At 36.2% G+C, this 21091-nt stretch overlaps 1 protein-coding gene across 33 annotated transcripts in view; it reads right to left on the bottom strand.

Annotated features, from left to right (window-relative positions):
• DTNA (dystrobrevin alpha) overlaps positions 1 to 21091 on the bottom strand; it is a 380851-nt gene that overhangs the window by 193633 nt on the left and 166127 nt on the right. For 32 of the 33 annotated variants that reach the window (XR_004258916.1, XM_032245355.1, XM_032245335.1 and 29 more), the window contains one exon: positions 8191 to 8315. The gene's annotated coding sequence lies outside the window, so the exon portion shown is untranslated. Of the gene's footprint in view, positions 1 to 8190; positions 8316 to 18727; positions 18748 to 21091 lie in introns of those variants that run through there. The other variant, XM_032245339.1, reaches the window with a different exon arrangement.

Genomic DNA, 21091 nt, shown 5'->3' on the forward strand with positions numbered 1-21091 from the left:
AATTCACAGAATATATTCTTCTCAGCATCATGGAGCACTTATTCTAAAATTGACCACATAATTGTAAGTGAAACACTCCTCAGCAAATGCAAAAGAACAGAAATCATAACAGTCTCTCAGACCTCAGTGCAATCAAATTAGAAGTCAGGATGAAGAAACTCACCCAAAACTGCACAGCTACATGGAAACTGAACAACCTACTTCTGAATGACTACATGGTAAATGACGAAATTAAGGCAGAAATAAATAAGTTCTTTGAAACCAATGAGAACAAAGACACAATGTACCAGAATCTCTGGGACACATTTAAAGCAGTGTGTAGAGGAAAATTTACAGCACTAAGTGACCATAGGAGAAATCGGGAAAGATCTAAAACTGACACCCTAACGTCACAATTAAAAGAACCAAAGAAGCAAGAGCAAACAAATTCAAAACTAGCAGAGACAAGAAATAACAAAGATCAGAGCAGAAATGAAGGAGATAGAGACATGAAAAATCCTTTCAAAAAAAATCAATGAATCCAGAAACTGGTTTTTTGAAAAGATCAACAAAATAGATAGACTGCTAGCCAGACTAATAAAGAAGAAAAGAGAGAAGAATCAAATAGACATAATAAAAAATGATAAAGAGGAGATCACCACTGATCCCACAGAAACACAAACCACCACCAGAGAATATTATAAACACCTCTATGGAAATAAACTAGAAAATCTAGAAGAAATGGATACATTCTGGGACATATACACCCTCCCAAGACTAAACCAGGAAGAAGTAAAATCTCTGAATAGACCAATTAAAAATTCTGAAATTAAGTCAGTAATTAATAAAAAAAAATTAAAAAATAAAAAAGCCCAGGACCCGGACCAGAAGGATTCACATCTAAATTCTACCAGTGGTACAAAGAGGAGCAGGTACCATTCCTTCTGAAATGATTCCAAACCATTAAAAAAAAACTCTTCCCTAACTCATTTTATGAGGCCAGCATCATCCTGATACCCAAGCAAAGACATAACAACACAACAAAGAAAATTTCAGGCCAATATCCCTGATGAACATCGATGTGAAAATCCTCAATAAAATACTGGCAAACCAAATCCAGCAGAACATTAAAAAGCCTATCCGCCACAATCAAGTTGGCTTTATCCCTTAAATGCAGAGCTGGTTCAACATACACAAATCAATAAATAATCCATCATATAAACAGAACCAATGACAAAAACCACATGATTATCTTAATAGATGCAAAAAAGGCCCTCGATAAATTTCAACACCCCTTCATGCTAAAAAGTCAATAAACTAGGTATTGATGGAGCATATCTCAAAATAATAAGAACTATTTATGACAAACTCACAGCCAATATCATACTGAATGGGAAAAAGCTGAAAGCAGTCCCTTTGAAAACTGGCAGAAGACAAGAATGCCCTCTCTCACCACTCCTATTCAACAGAGTATTGAAAGTTCTGCACACAGCAATCAGGCAAAAGAAAGAAATAAAGGGTATTCAAATAGGAAAAGAGGAAGTCAAATTGTCCCTGTTTGCAGATGACATGATTGTATATTTAGAAAACCCCATCATCTCAGCCCAAAACTTCCTTAAGCTGAAAAGCAACTTCAGCAAAGTCTCAGCATACAAAATCAATGTGCAAAAATCAGAAGCATTCCTATACACCAGTAATAGGCAAACAGAGAACCAAGTCATGAGCAAGCTCTCATTCACAATTGCTACAAGGAGAATAAAATATGTAGGAATACAACTTACAAGGGATGTGATCTCTTCAAGGAGAACTACAAACCACTGCTCAAGGAACAGAGAGGACACAAACAGATGGAAAAACATTCCATGCTCATGGTTAGAAAGAATCAATATCATGAAAATGGCCATACTGCCCAAAGTAATTTACAGATTCAATGCTATTGTCATCAAGCTACCATTGACTTTCTTCACAGAATTAAAAAAAAACTACTTTAAATTTCAGATAGAACCATAATAGAGCGTGCATAGCCAAGACAATCCTAAACGCAAAGAACAAAGCTGGAGGCATCATGCTCCCTGAGTTCAAACTATTTACTAGGCTACGGTAAAAAAAGCAACATGGTACTGGCACCAAAACAGATATATAGACCAATGGAACAAAACAGAGACCTCAGAAATAACACCACACATCAACAACCATCTGATCTTTGACAAGCCTGACAAAAACAAGCAATGGGGAAAGCATTCACTTTTCAATAAATGGTGTTGGGAAAACTAGCTAGCCATATGAAGAAAACTGACTCTGGACCCCTTCCTTACGCCTTAGACAAAAATTAACTCAAGGTAGATTAAAGACTTACATGTAAGACCCAAAACCATAAAAACCCTAGAAGTAAACCTAGGTAATACCAATTAGGACATATGTCAGCATAGGGAAAGATTTCATGATTAAAAAACACCAAAAGCCATGGCAACAAAAGCCAAAATTGACCATCGGAATCTAATTAAACTAAAGAGCTTCTGCACAGCAAAAGAAGCTATCATCAGAGTGAACAGGCAACATACAGAATGGGAGAAAATTTTGCAATCTATCCATCTACCAAAGGGCTAATATCTAGAATCTACAAGGAACTTTAACAAATTTACAAGAACAAAACAAACAACCCCATCAAAAACTAGGTGAAGCATATGAACAAACACTTCTGAAAAGAAGGCATTTATGCAGCCAACAAACATATGAAAAAATGCTCATGAACACTGGTCATTAGAGAAATGCAAATCAGAACCACAATGAGATACCATCTCATGCCAATTAGAATGGCGATCATTAAAAAGTCAGGAAACAACAGATGCTGGAGAGGATGTAGAGAAATAGGAACACTTTTACACAGTTGGTGGGGAGCATAAATTAGTTAAACCATTGTGGAAGCCAGTGCAGTCATTCCTCAAAGATCTAGAAGTAGAAATATAATTTGACACAGCAATCCCATTACTGGATATATACCCAAAAGATTATAATCATTATACTACAAAACCACATGCACATGTATATTTACTGCAGTACTATTCCCAGTAGCAAAGACTTGAAACCAACCCAAATGCCCATCAATATTAGACTGGATAAAGAAAATGAGGTACATATATGCCATGGAATATTGTGCAGCCACAGCAAAGGATGAGTTCATGTCCTTTGCAGGGACATGGATGAAGCTGGAAACCATCATCCTCAGCAAACTAACACTGGAACTGAAAACCAAACACTGCATGTTCTCACTCGTAAGAGGGAGCTGAACAACGAAAACATATGGGCACAGGGAGGAGAGCATAACATACCAGGACCTGTTGGTGTGTGGGGTGGCTAGTGGACGGATGACATTAGGAGAAATACTTAATGTAGATGATGGGTTGATGAGTGCAGCAAATCACCATGGCACATGTATACCTATGTAACAAACCAGCATATTCTGCACACACACACACACACACACACACAAATATATTTCCTATCACAATGTTGTTCATTATTGTAAGGACTAATACCTCCACTCTTTCCACCCCTCTCTCCCAACATGACATTAAGATATGTTAGGCCTGAGTTCTCTTTGATTTCAGGTGTTTCCCTTGACCCACCCATAAAGTCAGTGAGATAATTTCAGTAGTCTCTCTCACATATGTATACCAAATTTTCCAAAGCTGAATGTTTGTACCATTGTTTCTGGGGTCTCTTCTTTGCTAATTCATTAGATTTACATGTTGTGTAGTATATATAATTAATGGATGCACTTTTCTTCTCAAGGACACTTTTTTCAAAGTATAATTTTATAAAATCCCATTTCCATAAGCTGGAGAGAAATGTTAATGATTAGAATTTTTAGAGCTGTACCAAACTAAAGGGAAGACTTGTACTGGCACCATCAGTTCTTCACTGTCTTAAACTATATTATAAAGCTCCTTATTCCTGTGTCTCCCAGCTTTAGTATGATAAAAGAGTTTTAGAAATTCTCCTCATGAAGGCATTTGCACATTGTCTGAAAGGATTCTAAATTAGGCATTGCAGGTTCAACATTAACTTTGGTTGAATAGATGAAAATTGTTGGTAGAAGGAACACCATGTCCTTCAGAGTCCAACCACAGTACATTAAAATGGACAGATGAGCAGTCGAGATAACCTCTGAAAAAAGATTGAAAAGGAACATGTCCACATAAATAAATGAGAAGGAAATGAAAATAGCAAGGCACTTCCATTTAAAATAACTAAGTGAAGTACCAAAATGATTAAGTGAAAAGCAACTTTAATACCAAGGAAGCTCTTGAGAGTGAATTGAATTGTTGAGACAAAGTGAATTTTTTAGTTATCAAGAAATACAGAAACTGGGATCCTGATCACACTGCTTTCCAATATATCCAGTATTTATTTATTGTAGGAAATTTGAAATGTTCAGATCATAAGGCACCTTCAAGTAGCGAACAACCATTACTAAAATAGAAAGGTCAGATCTCTCAACCGTAGATGAAAAGAACTATAATAAAGTAAAAATCAGAAGCTTTAGATTTAAATGTGAATGCTGGAATGAGACTGATGTCCTAAGAAGTTCTTATACTGTACATACGGAAGTTTGTTAAATGAAGATATTTTAAAAATAAAAATATTTGGGATATATCTGAAAATTTTAAAATCTTCCCATTAATTTGATATGCAAAATGCGAAACTTGACAATGATTTTGTTAACAGCAACGAATTAATGCTACAATATTGTATAGCTGAGGATATGGTTTTAAATATATTAATTTTTTTCAGTTTCTTTTTAAAAAAAACCTTCAAGAGAATCACAAGAGAAGACACAGATAAAATATTTTCAAAAGACCCATGTGATAAAGGACTATTAGCCAAAATATACAAAGAACTTTTAACACTCAACAATAAGGAAACACACTCAACAATAAGGAAACAAACAACCCAATTAAAAAGTGGGCCAAAGATCTAAACAGTCACCTCATCAAAGAAGAGATAGAAAGTAAGCATATGGAAAGATGTTCAACATCATTAGTAAACTTCTAATTAAAATCGCAAGTATACACCTGTTAGAATGGCCAAATTCCAAAACACTGACAACAGAAAATGCTGAAGAGGATATGAAGCAATAGGACACTTATTTGTTGCTGTTGGAAATGCAAAATGGTACAATTACCTTGGAAGGCAGTTTGGCAGTTTCTTACAAAACTGAACATATTTGTATACTATGATCCAGCAATCACACTCCTTGATATTAGCTTAGCGCAAAAGTAATTGCAGGTTTTGCTATTAAAATAATGGCAAAAGTAATTAAAAGTAATGGCAAAAACTGCAATTACTTTTGTATCAACCTAAAATATTTACCCAAATGAGTTGAAAATTTATGTCTACTCAAAAACCTACACAGGATGTTTACAGCAGCTTTATTCATACTTTTCAAAACATTGAAGCAACAAAAATGTCTTCTAATAGGTGAATAGATAAATTAAATATGGTACATCCAGGCAGTGGAATATTATTCAACATTGAAACAAAATGAACTATCAAGGCATGAAAAGCCATGGAAGAGACTTAAATGCTTATTACTGGGTGAAAGAGGCCAACCTGAAAAGGCTACACACTGTATGATTTAAACTATATGACATTTTGGAAAAGATAAAACTATGGAGCCAGTAAAAAGATGAGGGTGAGATCAGGGGAAGGGATGAATGGGCAGAGCACAGAGGATTTTTAGGGCAGTGAAACTTCTGTATGATACAGAATATATGATACATATGTATGATACAGAGTACATAGCAGTTAAAAATTAAGTGCACCTGTCCTTAACCATGCCCTCCTTTTAATTCTAAGCAAAATCTCCCTATAAGCAGCATTTGAAATGTTATCCCTATCTCACACACAGATTTGTTAGTGATTAAACCAATATTAACACAGTGATGGATATATGTCATTTATGCATTTGTCAAAGCACAAATAATGTACAAAGCCAAGAATGTACCCTAATATAAACTATGGACTTCAGGTGATGATGGATTAATGTAAGTTCATTGATAGTAACAAATATACCACTCTGATGGAGGATGCTCATAGTGTGTGTAGGGGGTGTGTGTGTGTAAGGGGATATATAAAAACTGTCTGTACTTTCCACTCAATTTTTGGGGTGACCTAAATTGCTCTAAAACAAATTTTACTAAATAAATAAATAAATAACACATTGTATGATTCAGCTAGATGAAGTTTTAGAATAGGCAAAATTAGTTAATGGTCATCTAAGCCATGACAATGGTTTTCTCCGTGGAAGGAGTGACCTCTATGAAAGGTCACATGAGCAGGACTTCTGGGGGCACTGGTAATCTCCTTCTTGATCTGATTGGAAGTATACACTTTGTAAAAATTCATTGAGATATACACTTACTTGTGACCTTTTTGTATGTATATTTTATCTCAATGTCTTAGTAAAGCATTTTAAAAGTAAAAAACACCCTGTCCAACTTTACATTTACATTTAATTTAATTTCCTAGGAATCATTTGCTTTCCTGAGAAGCAACTAATCCTATTTGTTTTTCTTCCAATAATTTTGGAAGAAATTAATGAAGTTTGATGGATTAGTTAGGATTCAACCAAGAAAAGAGAAACCATTCTAAATATTTAAAATAATGGACTTTAATACAAGGAAATGGTTATAAAGATGAAAGAATTGAGAAACTAAATTGGGAATAGGGAATCAAATTGAAGATTAGCAGGCTCAGGAAGCCAAAGGCACTATCACTCAGGGGTTCAGGGTTCAAGGTCATGGGAAGAAGCTGGAGCTAAGGAGTGGGAGGGGAGGGGAGGCTCTGGCTGGAAAATATAGCCCATAGGGTCAGTCCCTGTGGAACAAACAGAGGTGGGGCGGGGCAAGGAATGGCCCTGAAGCTAACAACAGGTACAGATGGGCACAAGTGGAAAATAAAAGGTTAAGAAAATAAGTTTTTCATTTTCATTTCTTTCTTCTAGAGTAACTGTTACACTAGGCAAACTGATTTACTGGTATTTTTGATGGGCACCAAGTTTAGCTTCTGGGAACTAAATAAAATTACCATTTGAGCTCTACATCCAATCTCAATAAACTAAATTTATATACCCGTAAGTTTATGAAAGCATTATTCACCATTATTTTGAAGTTAATAAAAAGTATTAAGGAAGCATCCCTGCCTTTCAGATTAGATTTAGATTGTGGCCAATGCTCTGTCCACTGCATTATTTTACTGGCATTGTAAATAGGTATATGCTGGTGTTCTGAAGATCACCTTTCTACAAATCACATAATAAAGTCATACTTTGAAAACTAGACTTAGGAGGAGGTGGAAAGCCACATAATACCCTCCAGATGACCACTACTTACTTTCTCCATTCCCCTCTATTCTGCTAAAAGTGGCAATGGCATATATCAGACTAATATTAAAGCACCAATCTGTAGGCTCTTGTCTTTTCTAGCACAGATGGGTGATGACATATGATGATGTAAAATATATTTATTCATCCATTTTATAGCCAGACAAAACAAAGCTTAATGTGAGTGTTGTATTTGTTTAATTGTACGTAGCAGTTTAAAAATTTAGTGCACCTGCCCTTAAACATGCCCTACTTTTAATTCCAAGCAAAATTCCCCAATAAGCAGCATCTAAAATGGTATCCCTACCTCACACACAGATTTGTTAGTGACTATACCATGATATCACCATCAAATTTTCATTCAGTTTATGCCATCAAAAATTTTTGTCTCATTCTGGTTTATTACTCTGATATTAAATACATTTTACATTTTACAAATTATATAACCTTTAGAATAGAATGAAGTAGTATGGCATTTGCTTAATAAAAACCAGGAAGAGATGGTCAAGACAATCTCTATGTTACATAGTTCATAGTTCAGATGGTTTCTGATAATAATAATAATAACAATAAATAAACAGAAGATACAGAGAGTAAGTCTTTCCTTGTCTGGAACTGCACTAAAGGTATGAAACTGTAAAGCATTAATAATATTTATTTAGCCATCTTTCTCTGCCTCATCAGCAGAGCAAGATGGCTAAATAAATGTTATCAAATTATAATTTGATAATATTTAAATCCATTTTCTTTTCATGTAAAGGAGAGGAGTACTTTAAGGAGAAACAGTTCAATATTCAACTTAAGTTCTTTGTCCTAAACACACTCACCTAAAATTCAATGAAGGGACAGCATGAACTTTCCAAAACCATCTATATTCTTTGAAATGTCAGTTGATTATGGCACTTAAAGACTTCCCAAGCACTTCATCCAGGGATTGGTAAATCCTATTTATCTGCAATGAGAAAGTAGACTTTTATTTAGCTAAGCAATTAACACTTCAATATTTATTACACAAACAGGAAGCCAGAATTGGCAGATCTAGAACATATGATATTTTATAAATCCCCTTATCCTCTATGAATAATGTATGCAATTTAGAACCTTGCTTTTCATTTAGTATAAGAAATATTTATAATAATAGACATTTATGGTAGAAGTCATTTAACAGATGAGGACAATGACTCGCAGAATGATGAAATTATTATCCGAGATTTAAAAGCTGGTTAATGATAGAGAGTGGCCTGGAAACTTGGGTTCCTGATATAGCTCTATGGTTTTAGTTGATTAAAAAAAAAACAGAAATAGAAAAACACGGAACTTTCTTTATTTTCCAAATAGTTTTATGGAATATTATATTGCCATAATTTATACTAAAGCCAAGGAAAGTACTGCTAAGATCAGAGTCCTCAGACCCACATTTCCTCTAATGGTTTGAGCCTGAGTAGTCATAAGCAGATATCCTATAAGAGTGGACAACAGCAAAGTGGACTACAAAGGCAACCTAATGTTACTTAATAATCCATATGATTATGTTGTACAGTAATAACAAATACGTTAGAAATATTTCACAAGATTGACTGTTAAAGTTTCTTAACTAAGCTTAATGATTTTATAAGCTTTTCCCTTCTGAGAAAGAGACAAACCCTAGACTGCCCACCCCAATGCCTGAGATTCCCGACCCTAGCCTGGGAGTGACCCAGGCACTACACTCATCATCTGCCCTCAATCAGCCATCTTCAGTGTTCTCTTCCTCCTCAGCCTTTCCTCTTTGCTTCTCCCTGTGAACACACTGGCAGCGTGTTACTATCCCAGGTGCCAGATGGCTTGAGGCAGAAATATTTGAAGCTTAGAAAATCTCATGTCAAGAATGAGGAAAAGTGTGGGGAGAAGGGACACAATAAAGTAAAAGGGACAGGCATCTGAAGGCAGTGGGGAAAGAAAGGGAAGGGATGAAAGGAACCCAGCTCTGCACATTTGCTGGGTGATGGGTACCCTCTGCTTCTGACTCCCACCTAGTGCTTTCCTCTCCCAACCCAGGTTATCTAAAATGACTACAATAATTATTTCAGTTGTCATGACTGGCTTCAGGCTTCCTATGATTTGAAGTACATAAAGAAAATTCTACAACAAAATCTTCCCCTTCCTCTTAACTAAGTCTTCAAACATGTTCATTATTACATGAGGCCTCTTTATGATATTGTTTTGCTGTGTCCCCATCCAAATCTCATCTTGATTTGTAGTTCCCATAATTCCCACATATCATGCGAGAGGCCCAGTAGGAGATAATTGACTCCTGGGGGCTGCTACCCACATGCTGTTCCTGTGATAGTATAGGAGTTTTTTCCCCTTTGCTCGGCACTTCTCTCTCCTCCTGCCATGTGAAGTATGTGTTTGCTTCCACTTCCACCATGACTGTAAGTTTCCTGAGGCCTCCCCAGTCATGTGGAACTAAGTCAATTATACCTCTTTCTTTTATAAATTACCCAGTCGCAGGGAGTTCTTTTCTAGTAGTGTGAGAACAGCCTAATACAATTTAATAGGATATAAAGAGATTTTCACTACACAATTAACCACTGTTCTGCGACATTCGTATCCAACAGTCTTTCCCTGTGCTATGATTCTAGACACATACATGTGTTTGACATTCTTTGAATTAAATGTCTTATTACAACAGTAGTACTTTCAGATATGTCTTGTTTCTTAAAGCACGTGCTATTATTCTTTTAAAAAATTGGAGTTGGAGTAGATTAGACCTATGCATCTGAGAATAAGTTATATATTAAAATATTATTTCTCCTCATAAACACAGATCTCTAAGCCACAGCACCCGGAAATAAATGAAAATCTTATACAATCTCATGTATTATACTTTCACCTAAGGCTGTTATCTATGTATATAATAAAGTGAGCACACATAGATAAACTTATATCCAGCTCTATCTGGTGATGTAGAATCACTCAAGAAATCACTTGGTATTGTCCTAGGGACCTCTTGGGATTTTCCTGCTGGTTGTTGCTTGTGTTGTATTTGACAATTTTGGGAAGGATGATTTGCATATTTCCTTTTTTTTTGTCCAGGTCCAATGGGTTACTCCAGACTGCAAAAGATTTGGAGGGAGCCTAAACAATGCTCACATAGAGACACTGTGTTGAAGTACCCCACAGGTGGTCCAGGTTGACATCTTGACCAGGATCTATGATTAATAAAATTTATACCTTGGGTGGTATCCTGATCACAAGCCAGCTTTAGATTCTTCTGTTCCTCCTCCACAAAGAAGCAGCCCCATTTCACCCCATATATCACAGAGAGTGATTAAAAGAAGTTAGTTGTCTAATCTGGAGGCAGATCCATCCCTTGGCTTCTATCCTGCATGGCAACTCCAGAGTATACAGAACTAAATACCCTCAATTCTTTCTACTCTTTCTTTCACCTGAGGGTGGCAGCCTCCCAAACCCTAGTGAATTAAAGGCATCAATCCTATTCTATTCTTCCTGCAGCCTACTGGATGTGTGCAAAGCAAAATTCTCACATGAACATTGGGTGGGAATAAAAATCATACCTTTCTCCTCTCTCCCTCTGCCTCTCTCTGAGACAAGGTCTTGCTCTCTCACTCATACTGGGTACAGTGACATGATCATGGCTCACTGCAGCCTCAAACTCCCCAAACTCAAGCAATCTTCCTGAGTAGCCGGAACTACAGGTGCTCATCATCACACCAGGCTAATTTTTGTATTTTTTGTAGAGATGAGGTTTTGCTATGTTGCCCAGGTTGATCTTGAACATCTGAGCTCAAACAATCTGCCTGCCTCAGCCTCCCAAAGGCTGGGATTATAGGCATGAACCACTGTGCCTGGCCCATTCTCTCTTAAATTCTTACTTAAATTACAGGTCAGCTAACTTAAATTACAGGTCAGCTAACTTAAATTCTAGGTTGGCTAACTTGTAAGTAGAAATTAAAATTTAGTGTCATGGTATAAAATAAAAACACAGTATCCTTTACTAAGCTCCCAGAAAAGCTTTCAGCCAGGGTCTGTATTAGAGTTAGACCATAAAAGAAAGAAATATTTCATGTATTTTGAGTGCTGCATTTTAGGCATACAGTTTGGATGGAAGTTGCAGTAGGCACATTTTTGCTTAACAAGAGAGCTCCCTCAAGTAGAAGGACACAAAAACAGAACGGGCCACCTAAAAAGGTAGTGATCTTCATACTAATGATATCAATTTAAATAGAAGTTCAATAATCATTTGTAGCGGTGGGATTTGGTAAAGCATACATGTTTATTACACATTTATTACAGCATATACACAAGTTGGGATATGTGGTGTCTTCAACCCAGATTCTGTGGGACCTAGCCAAATATTAGACTGGAGAAGAGTTAACATTCATGTTATTATTCCTATTTATGCCCAGACTGATGTTCCTACCATAAATAGCACTCCATTCTTACTCTCTATTGTTTATTTTGGTATATTCCCCTGCACTGCCACTACCTGATATATTATTTATTCATCATCTCTTCATACCAGAATATAGCTCTGTAAAGGCAGGAGCTTTGTTCATTGTTGTGCACCTGATGCTTAGAATGGTGGCTGGCACATAGTATGCCTGCAGTAATAATTCACTGCATGAACAAACAAATGTATGAATGAATGTATATTTTTGGTTGTCACCAAATTTAAATCTATCGAGTTTGGATCTTTTTCTCACAAAGATTTGCAAGTCAGATTAAAGCTTCTAGATGATGATTTTATTTATATATACTTTAGGATAAACAAAGTAGGGTTAGATACAAGATGAACTAGCAGGAATATAGTAAAAGAAAAATCCTATTACACTGTCTTTCTTATTTTAAATTTGTCTTCTTTTTCTTAAAAATATTTGGTTCAATTTCCTTTCACTTACCCCTGTAAATTTGCACAACATTAAAAAAATTTCATCACAATCTGAAGAACTCATGGTTATTTTATTCACACTGAAAATATAAGGAATCCAAGCAGTAATTTTAGCTACTTTCATTATTATTGAGGAATGGGCAGCCTACATATTAAAAGGAGGAAAAAAACGGTGTCCTCCAGGACTTCTTTTGAGGGTATGACTTTTGTCCAGTGGTTCTCAATCAAGGTGATTTTGCTCCCAGCGGATATATGACAATGTCTGGAGACATTTTTGGTTGTGCAGGGTGGGTAATTGCAACCGGCACCTAGTAGGTACAGGTCAGGACGGTCCTGAACATCTGAAAATTCATAGGACTATGGCACCCCAACCAAATAATGAACCAGTCCAAAATGTTGATAGTACCCAGGCTGGGGAACCCTGGTAGGTGGTCCGAGATCCTTTGAGTCCTAATACTATTCTATAATTTCATCACAGGCCCCATCCAGACCTCTGAAGTTGAACAAAGCAAGTCAAAATTCACTTCCGAAGCTTTCTCCGACTCTATATACCATGTGAATTCCTTCTTGCACCTCCCAGCTGTGCTCTTAGACCCTCTCTATATTCCAGTCCTTAGTGCTGCCATACCACTCTTGGAGGTCTTTCATTGCAGCACCTTTTATCATTTAAAATTACCGTGAATTTTCTTATCCCTTTATAAGAGTATGTACAACTCTGGGCAGGGACTTATTGCTTGTTTCTTCATCATCTCTAGCACATAATCTTTAATGATGAATAGCAATCATCACTAAATGCTTGTCTGAATAAATGATTGATGGTGGAACAGTTAGCAAACATGAAGCTCATGTTTTCACATCTGGTTCCTGTACAGAGTTGCATTATATACTTACTCAAATAATTTCACCAGATTATTCATTATTGGCCTAAGAACTTCAAAGTGGCTTAGAAAGCTGCAGTAAAATGGATTTGGAATCATGGCTCTTGGACTAAACCCCGAATCACCCCAGGCACAAAGATCATAAGTCAGAGTCAAGGAGAGGACTGCTAGGAAATGGGCCTTTTTGGACACTTAAAAGCTGGAAACCCAGCACTTTGGGAGGCCGAGGCGGGTGGATCACGAGGTCAAGAGATCGAGACCATCCTGGTCAACATGGTGAAACCCCGTCTCTACTAAAACTACAAAAAATTAGCTGGGCATGGTGGTGCGTGCCTGTAATCCCAGCTACTCAGGAGGCTGAGGCAGGAGAATTGCCTGAACCCAGGAGGCGGAGGCTGCGGTGAGCCGAGATCGCGCCATTGCACTCCAGCCTGGGTAACAAGAGCGAAACTCTGTCTCAAAAAAAAAAAAAGCTGGAAACAGAATTAGAGCTAGTGGACACTTAGGCATCCTCTCTATTTTAAGGACTTGCTCTTGTTGACACAGAGCTCAGTATGAGAGGCAGGAAGGTCTTACGTGTCATTATTTCCTATAAAGGGTATAGCCTATTTCTTCAAGCCCCTAGGATAAAGGGACTGTGGCTGTGAAGTTCAGTTGTTCACATTCAGTGTGGTTCCTTTGTGGAAGGGCAAGATCACACAGTGGGCTTCTCCCACGAGGGATTCTGGGTGCCAAGGACAGTGCCACTGAGACTGGCTGCATCTGCTCCTATGCTGGCCAGCAACCTCATTTCTGTGAAGTTTTTAAATCTTTGGACACATAATCAGGGAAATTAATCTAATATCAGAAGGGGCTGTGCATGTATAATTCGTTTCATCAAATCACACAGCCCAGTGATTGCAGGAAAATGTGTGTACTTCATAATTCTGGGTATCCATACAGGCCACTGCTGTGCCTCACTTTTCAGTTGACTACTTTAATACTTATTTCTGATAAAAATTAACAAGACAGCAAGAAGATATTTGAAAAGTATAACATAGTAGTAGAGAATTTGATTTTATTCTTGATATTTCATCAATAAACATGGATAAAAAGTTGTACCTTATCACTTAGATTAAAGTAAGATAAAGCAGAGAGAACAATATTTGGACAAAATAGCTGTCAAAAGGAAACAATATATACATTCAGCAAAGAATGTAGAGTTTTTCATGCCACAAAGGCAAAGACCTGCTGACATTCAGGAACACTGAAGAAATAATACGATGGCCTGCCTGTCAATATCAGTTCAGTTAGGTATCCAGTCAACTGTTCAAAGGTGCTGAGAAAAATGAAGGTGGTTTATAAAGGACTTCTCAGCTGTTTCTTGCGCAACACTATTTTTCTTTCTGAAGGACTGGCTCTGTGTATTTTTCTGTTGCATTATATTGCAAGGTTAAGACAGTTGCTTATAGAGATAATACTTGCATTTTTAAAAGGCAAAGTGGCTCATGCCTGCAATCCTAGCACTTTCAGAGGCCAAGGCAGGCAGATCACTTGAGCCCAGGAGTTCGAGACCAGCTTGGGCAACATGACAAAATCCTAATGATGAGTTTACTTAATCACTAAACTTAAGTATCTCAGATATTTTGTTGAGACAAAAGAAAGAAAGAAAGAAAGAAAGAGAGAGAGAGGAAGAAAGAAAGAAAGAAAGAAAGGAAGGAAGGAAGAAAGAAAGAAAGAAAGAAAGAAGGAAGGAAGGAAGGAAGGAAAGAAAGAAAGAAAGAGAGAGAAAGAAAGAAAGAAAATAAATTAGCTAGGCCTGGCGGTGCATACCTGTGGTCCCAGCTGCTTGGAAGGCTAAGGTGGGAGGATCACCTCAGCCCAGGAGGTGGTGGTTACAGTGAGCCAAGACTGTGCCACTGCACTCCACCCTGGGTGACAAAGTGAGACCCTGTCTCAAAAAAAACAAAACAAAACAAACAAACAAATAAAACAAAAGAAATGTGAAAATAATTGGCCTATATACTAATATTTACTAAAAATCAAGTTTTATTAAAAATAGATCAAGAGACAAAAAGAAACATGGAGTTTTAAAGTGCATTTTTTAAAATCAAAGTAACATTCTTTTTAGGAAATGTGAAAAATATGATAAATTGTGGAGAAAATTAGTATCACCCACATTCCATCCCATAGGAAATCCCTATGAAGATTTTATACATTTACTTCCAGTTATACACACACACACACAGGCATATGTTTGTGCACATATACACACACCACACTATTTTTAAGGAAGTAGTTGAGGGACTGTAAACTATATATAATTTTGTATTCGGATTTGAAACTTTTTATGTCCTATTAGTAATCTATACATATTTAGCATGAATACTTCCTCTGATTATGGCTATGAAATTATTTTTATTAAACTTGCTCATTAAAGTATATGATACATATGAAGATAGGAGGCATCAGTAGTGACTGAATGCTCCTTTTTATATGTACTTTATATACACATTCACACAAAACACATGTCAGCTGCATTTCAGGGTAAAGCAGTAGTTACAATTTTATTTTCATATTAAGGCTTATTTTGTTGTATAAATCTCTATTGTACAAAACTCAGGTACCCCAAAATATCAGAGTCGCTTTCTTAGAATATACTTTTAAAGGGAGTGATTATCTCATTTTGTATCTTTTTAAAAAATATTATTGAGAAAGCAATGAGAGTCCCATTGTGTATTTACTTTCACAAATAATCAGTAAATGTAAGTATCTCAGGTTTTCTTAGATGAAAATCTCCTTTTATGAATATAAGTAGGGCAATATGCAACTAAAACCAAGTATAGATAAATGCCACCCCACAGTAATGATCTCATTAGACCTTTACATTCTCCATGTTGAAATTAATTCCAAGTAAGGTAGAAAGATTCACACATTTTTGCTGATCAGGACAAAAAAAATGTTTACCAAAGTGCATTCTTTTGTCTCCTGCTTCTCATTACACTCACTAAATTGGCCAAAAAATGAATTAAATTGAATTTTGCTCATTAAGTAAAAATGTGTCAAAGTTTAGTCTAACTGGCTTTTAAAAAGCCAAATTTGTAATTACCTACAAGCAGGTACACCAAAGAGTCTATTGAAATCTCTCTGATACTCTGTGATCATGATTTTGCTCATAATTTTTTTCTAAGAAACTAATGATACAGTGTAATCTGGTATAAGTGTGTCTGTTGATACTATGATGTAAAGTTCAATTAGAAAAGAAGGAAGGAATGAAAAAATAAAGGAAGAAAAGATAAAACTTTATAAAACTAGATATAGAACAAAAAAAGCAAAATAGAAAAGATTTTATAGGATCTCTATCAGTTATATTAGTAACATGAAAAACAATGTGGACAGAGAGGAGAGAACACCTTTGCATGCAGGGTACCATACTTCCCACAAATATTCTGAATTAAATTTGTACTAAGCATATGGAATTCCACATTTTTTAAACATCATTTTCCTCTAATATGCATTAAACCCCAATCATAAAGTCTGCTTTCATAAAAAATGTGCATGCAAATGTACCAGTTATTTAGACACAATTTCATTAACAAACTCTTGGGCATGAAAATCAGATTGTTAATATTTTGTTGTTGTTGTTGTTGTTGTTTGTAATATATATCTTGTTTTCCTAAAGAAAAAAACACTTGTGTGCAAAATATGGGTGGTTGTTTTCTTAGACAGAGACATTTTTTCTGGAAATCAAAAAAAGACAGAAGCATCTAATTCTGGGAAAGAATGTTCAGTTTTTTTAAAACTTGCCCTTTAGTGGCGTATTGCTACCTTAACTGGTGGACTTGCCTATGACATATGCCTTAGGAGCCACCTGAGGGTTACTGAGAGCCTGACAGCATTTTCATCTGACTCTGAGGGGATGAGTATCTTTTTTATTTTTATTTTTTTAAAAAAGAAGATAAAAGATAAATCATTTAATTTGGTTCAATAAACTGCCATGCTACTTTGGGGCTAAAAAATGTGATTCCATATCCTACATCAGAGGTTTTAAAACTTTTTGTTCTGAAAACCCCAAGAGTTTTTATTTATGTTTGTTATACTTATCAATGTTTACCCTATTAGAAATGAAAACTTATAAACTTTAAAAATATTTCTAAATTCACTGCTGATAAAACCCAAAGCTACTTGGCAGGCTGAAGGAAAGCTAAAGCTATTGATAGGTGTACTTACCCTTGTATCTCTGTGATAGAGCAAGTTTGTCCCCCAGATACCTTCCACCTGTTTGTTTAGGCCACTTCCTTAAATCCTATTCTCACCCCAGTTTGGAAGGCTGGTGTAGCAGAAACAAGACATATGGACATTGTATAACCCAGCATTCAGGTTGCAGTTCCTTTTACCCCACTTGTATACTGTTCTAAGTGCATTAACCTACCCCATCTTTCCCCTCTTGATTCTCATTATATGTTTAAAATTGATTTAATAAACCATGTCATTGGAGCATCTTAAAAGAACTGATGTATAAATTCATTTACATGACAATGATAAACCCATTACATGTACAATAAATCATATAGATTTTGAATAAAACAGAAATATTTTCTGAAACAAAATTTTGGCAATAAATTAAGCATGGTTTTACATTTTTTTGGAAATCCCCTAATGTCTGGCTTAATGGAAGATAGCCAGATTTATGCATCTGCTTCTGCATTTAATCTGTTGCAATGTTTTGGTTGGCAAATATGAAGAAACTCCAATCTCACAAAGATATGTAGTTTGAAATGGTAGAGTCTTTTCATAGCCTTTCAGATTATTATGGACAGTTTTCTTTGATAAAACAGTAAAATTCAACAAGCAATTATTCCTTAAAAATGGAATGTGGATTCTGAAACATATCAATTAACTTCATAGAATCTATTACCATAAAATCCATTGTCTGTCTCATACTAAATATAGTTTTTTTAAAAATCTATATATAATTTTATAACAAAATGAACTAGTCATTTGGAAAATGTTGGCTCACTTAGAAAGCAGATCTTTCAAATGTTGATATTTTATTTTCGATAACAAAAAATTACTTTTGTTAGTATCACCACGTCTCATCAGAAAGGTATTGAGAAGCTGTCAAACTTATAGTGGCAGATGCAGGCTTTTTAAAATTCTAATTTCTACTTGAAAGTTTGAAATTTATCTTTGTCAGAAATTTCTATCAGTTGTTTTCTCTGAAGTGACAAGCTTACTTCATTCATTTTCAAAAAATATTTGCCAAATATCCCTCCTGAAATAATCATAGCTTGTCTGCTCATTGTTCTTTCGGATAAAAATGTTCTATGAAAGAACTGACTAGTTCCACTTTTACCTTGAACAATACTTGGAGATAACTATTGCACTTCAACATATTTCAAAAGTGCTTTATGTGTACTTACATTTCCTTGCACTATTAAAAGGATGTTGCCTGGCACAGTGGCTCATGTTTATAATTCCAACACTTTGGGAGGCCAAGGCAGGAGTATCGCTTGAGCCTGGGAGTTCAAGACCAGCCTGGGCATAGCAAGACATACCAAGACCTTGTCTTTACAAAAAAAGAAAACATCATCCAGGTGTGGTGGCATGCACCTGTATGTAGTCCCAGCTACTCAGGAAACTAAGGCAGGAGGATCGCTTGAGCCCAGGGGGTCAAGGCTGCAGTGAGCCAGGATCGTGCCAATGAACTCCAGCTTGGGTGACAGACTGAGACCCTGTCTCAAAAAAATAAAAAAATAAAAATAAATAGATAAAATGATATCATTTATAGTTCCAAGACTTAATAACATGCTGTTGCTTACTTTGTTCTTCACCGGAAGTGCATGGGAGTAAAAAAATATAACTACCAGTAGAGCTTGGTGCCATGGCCTTCAACATCTAGTAATGAGGTTCCAGCAGTTTTACTTACTGTTACTTTTACACCATCGTAATGGTGCAAAATGCCCACATAGTGAATAAGGCAAATAATATGTTAGAATTGTTATTAAAATAGTTTTTATCTCAAGAATCCCATGAAAGTGTCTTCGTTTTGAGAACCACTGTCCTAAATGGAAGGGGATATATTAAGGTGGTGGAGACAAAACTCTGAGGTTGAACAGAGTCTTGACTCAAGCACCTTAATATATCTCACCTAATATACACAGCCACCTTAATAAATCTCACCTCTTTGCTGATTTAATGTCTATGTATATGGGGCAAATTACTTAACCACTCCAAGACCCATTTTTCACACGTCTAAAAGAGTTGCTCCTAAGGATTAGGAAGAACTAATAACGGAGTTTTTCCTCAGGGTTAAAGGAGATCACTTAGTACAGTGCCTGACAACTTTCAACTCAATAGATGTTAACTATCATTACTAATATTTATATTATCATTTCTTTTTCAGATCAAGAAGCAATGCTATGAGAAAATCATGATATCAACTGTGCGTTGGAATTTATCCTACCTAAATCCAAATTTTAGTTCTATGATTCTTGTGAGTACAAGCTACATGCAGATATGTTTTTCCTGCTGTATTAAGATTGAGATTTTGTCCCTCACATTTCAATTTTGCAAATCCTTGGGTAGTCAGTCATAAGAGACGTTTCTCAGTCATTGGTTAGTGGGGATAACTGAGAAATGGTATTTGACTGGGTCCCAGAATCGCCCAGTCCCTGATCATCTTCCTGTCACATCATGCTGGGGAAGCAGGTATTTAATAATATTTATGCTACAACCAGAAAGCTGGATCACAAGGAGTCACTGGGTCCCCTTTTGCCTTGGGCCTAGAACAAACACTCAAGAGATGTCTCTCCTGGAACATTTTCTCATGCCCTAATTTCAGCCCTCCAGATTTTACCACTTTATGTGGAAAATTGAATTCAAGAAGATGGTCTTGAAAGTAAAGGGTGAGGTGTATGGGTATGTGCACTCTCACAAGCAAGCACTTGGCAATAAGCAAGCACTTGGCAGATACTGAGTGAATGCTATACAACTCTAAGCTCATAGGGACATCTAGCTGACATAAATAATGGAAATAGGTAATTGTAAGACAAGGAGACCAGTCACATTGTGCCTGCATATTTTACCCTAATGAACATTTTTTACTGTCTCCAAGAATATGTTCTCTCTCGTTTTCCTTGAAATTATACGAGGCTTACTTGCTATGTTATTCTTTTTACCATCTTTGACCTGAGTACAAAAAGAAAAAAAACCGGTTCTTAACAGCAACAACAAAATGATGCAAGCTTGATAATAAGTAACACCTTCCATTTAATCTCAGTGTTAGAAAAATAGGGAGTGATAGTGACAGAGTTGAGGAGTGTGTGCCCTGTTTATAAAGAGAAGCCCCCTCTGACTGCCACACAGAGGCATGGATACAGTGTGGCCACATCTTCCTATTTTCAAGGTCAGGGTGGAAATCCTGATATTTATGTGAAATTTTCCAATTTATGAATGTTGTCCCAAACTGGGTAGCCCACACAAAACATGTTGGCAGGGTTTCCAAGCTGCCACATTTTTTATTTCTCCAAATATATAACTTAATTTCCCTCCATGATCTCACTCACCATTATCCTCTGCATTTACCTCTGTCATCTGTCCAATTTTGGGGCAAAGAGAGGGGAACAGTGGATGGAGAGGTGGCTTTATCTCCCTCTGGTGGTGAAAATATGCCAAAACAACTAGCTGAATGCTCATTGATCCTGTTTATTGAAAACTTATCTATGTAAAACTCATCCTTCATCTCATTAAAATTAGCAAAACAGACTCTGGCTATTATGTGTGAGATGTGAACCACAAAGGAATTTTACTAGTGGTGAAGATTAGACTCTGGGGTGAAAAAAAAAAAAAAGGCCAGAAAGAGGGAGCAGGGAAATCAGCCCAAGTAGGGATTTAGAAGACCCACGAATGCCAGACCTAGTCACCAGGAAAAGAGAAGAATATTAAAACTTGTAACAGAAAGCAGAAAAACATCAG

This window comes from Sapajus apella, unplaced genomic scaffold, assembly GCF_009761245.1.
Source record: "Sapajus apella isolate SASKATOON/1434 unplaced genomic scaffold, GSC_monkey_1.0 scaffold57, whole genome shotgun sequence".
Lineage (NCBI taxonomy): Eukaryota > Metazoa > Chordata > Mammalia > Primates > Cebidae > Sapajus > Sapajus apella.